The sequence below is a fragment of the Montipora foliosa genome, chromosome 6 (genome assembly GCF_036669935.1).
Source record: "Montipora foliosa isolate CH-2021 chromosome 6, ASM3666993v2, whole genome shotgun sequence".
NCBI lineage: Eukaryota > Metazoa > Cnidaria > Anthozoa > Scleractinia > Acroporidae > Montipora > Montipora foliosa.
This window is the reverse complement of record NC_090874.1, coordinates 33,559,519-33,562,034: the sequence shown is the minus strand read 5'-3', so window position 1 is coordinate 33,562,034 and position 2,516 is coordinate 33,559,519. Positions and strand designations below refer to the sequence as shown.

Below are 2,516 nucleotides of genomic sequence, written 5' to 3'. Positions count from 1 at the left end.
CTACCTCTGCAAATGTAGGTCGATTAATTTTCTTTCATCTTTTCCTCCCCAGTAGACGTGGAAGTCAACGGCACAAGCCTTAGGAGGCAATGTTCCCATGTATCCCAGCCCACCCTTTCTAGGCGTTAAGGCAATATGAGAATGGTTGTAAACAACTCTCGCGCAACCTCAGATTACGTACCTGCCCCGAAGAAAAGCTTGGCTCAAACGAGAAAAGCGGCCACTGCATCGTCCAAGTTTGTAATCTTAAAAGGTAAGCATTGAAAAAACAGGCGAATAGACACCACTTCTCTCCATTTATCCTGAAAGTTTGACTCATTCATAAGGAGAACAAATTCCCATTAACACGCAATTCGCTTCATGGAATTAAGTAAATGAACCGTTCGAGGTATTTATCAAAGATGGATAGAAAAATTAGCTCAATGAACGTACTGATCTGTCCAGATAGTAATGCATAACGCTATTTAGTTGGAGTTTCTAGGAAGAGGAAAGATATGGGACATGTTGCCCTTTCTGTAAACACTACATTTAATTAAGAGAACTTTGCTGAGTTTAGTGACGCAAAACACATTATGATTCAGGTTACTAATTTCCTTATATTATTTTCTTTGAGGCAAACAAACAGGCCTTGTGCTTTAAAAAAGTGTTTATAAGACTTTTATTTGGTAAGTAAGTTCCATAAAACTCAAAGATGCCCTTTTATATGGAGGAAAATACATTGGGACTATAAAAGAAACATCTCGGCCACGCTCTTCGAATTCATTTCTTGTAAACTTGTATTTCTTTCAAGTTCAAAAGTTATCATTGCTTTCAGATTCTGCCAATTAGTTCCAACGCTATTTTCAATTTGCTGCAATGAAGCTAATGGGCATCGTTATTGCTATCACCTGGTGTATCACACAAACCACTTCAGCACCATATAGTCCAGGGAATTCCTCAACAGCCTCAGCCATGGACACTGAGAATCTAATCAAACTGCTGGTCGTCCCAAGAGTCATAAATGCCACTACACAGGTCTCTTTTTCCTTTTCTTTCTTTTTTCCCTTCAGGTACTCTCTGAAGTAGGAATTTACGATACCATCAATTTGTGTCCTTGCACAATGGCTTCACTTGTGACACATTCCAAAAAATGTCAAACTTATCCTGTTTTAAACATTTCATTTTTTTTGTTGCATCTGGTGCAAGAAACTCCTCCTCCTCCTCAATTTAATACTTAGATTAAAAAAAAAAACTGAAAGCGGCAATTTAATGCTTTGTCTTTTCTTTATATTGTAGATGAAACTGTTTTATCCCTTCATCAGTTCATCGAGCCTTCTCCAGGACCCACTTATCACACTTGGACTTGCTCAGAGTGAGGCGTGCACTCAAAACCAGTTGGTAAGGAGGCAATGATGGCAAGCCTACTTGCAAACGTACTTAATTAAAAGTTCTTCAACGAAACAAGAACTGCTCTGATTAGGTCCTAATGAAAAAAAAGTGGTAAGAGATATTTGTCAAAGATTCTACTGCTATACAAACTCGTACAGGTCTTTCATGCGTAAATCAAAGAAAATAGCTCGTTTACCGCAGAAATAAATTAATAAAAAATAAAAATAAAACAACCTTCAACGAAAACAACGTTTTTCGTTCATCAATTTTAACCTTAGGTGTTTCGAGAGAGAAACTCAAAACTGGAAATGCTCAGGACGATTCTTCTGATGCTTTTAGCGGAGTGAACACACAGCTTAGCTTATTATTTCAATATGAGTATCTTTTAGATATTTTGTCATTCTTCTTTTTGAATTATTAATGGTACACATGATTCCGTAGCCACACTTGTAAACAACGAGCTGCGAAAATAGCTAAGCAAGAGATGATCTCAAAAGCTAAGTGTAAATATAACTGAGAAACGAAAAGAAAAAAATTCTCAAATATCTATGCGAATTTAATTAGTATTATCTATCAAAAAAGGCAGAGAAGCTAATCTCTTTAAATTTGGTCATTTGTTTTAACCTCAGATTTTTCAAGAAGTAAAGTGATACTCAATACACATCACTAATCACAAAGCACTCGACATTTGGCCTAAATTTAATAACCAGTAATATTTACTCAACGTTTCTGTAAGAAAATTAGAGACTTCAATAGCGCAGCAAAAAATGGCGGAGCTGGGCTGTCTAAATTAATAGCAAGAAACTAACTCCAAAGTATCATAAATCGAGTAAAACGTATCATAGCTGTCATCATTTTTAGGTTCACATTAACACTACCATTAACGTCACTCACTGTTGTTTGTCAGGGTGGTAATTATGTACAACAGTCTATCCTCTTTCAGCTAAGTATGAGACGCAGAACAGGCGTTACTATTGTATTGTATTTCACAGCGTTGTTTTTAAACTGTCTCATAAACTGTCTTCCTCTTCTGGATAAACGAAATCAAATGGTGAGAGTTAGCAAGCATTGTACAAACAAGATTATAAAGATAAAAGGAGGAACCAAATTTGGCACAAAGTTATGTGAGGAATTCTGAAAAATGTTAT

At 36.2% G+C, this 2,516-nt stretch overlaps 1 protein-coding gene across 1 annotated transcript in view; it reads left to right on the top strand.

The window, feature by feature from the left end:
• The first annotated feature begins 1,351 nt into the window (after nt 1-1,351).
• LOC138009005 (uncharacterized) overlaps nt 1,352-2,516 on the top strand; it is a 27,395-nt gene continuing 26,230 nt past the window's right edge. Inside the window, exon 1 of the mRNA XM_068856300.1 lies at nt 1,352-1,377. The gene's annotated coding sequence lies outside the window, so the exon portion shown is untranslated. The remainder of the gene's footprint in view (nt 1,378-2,516) is intronic.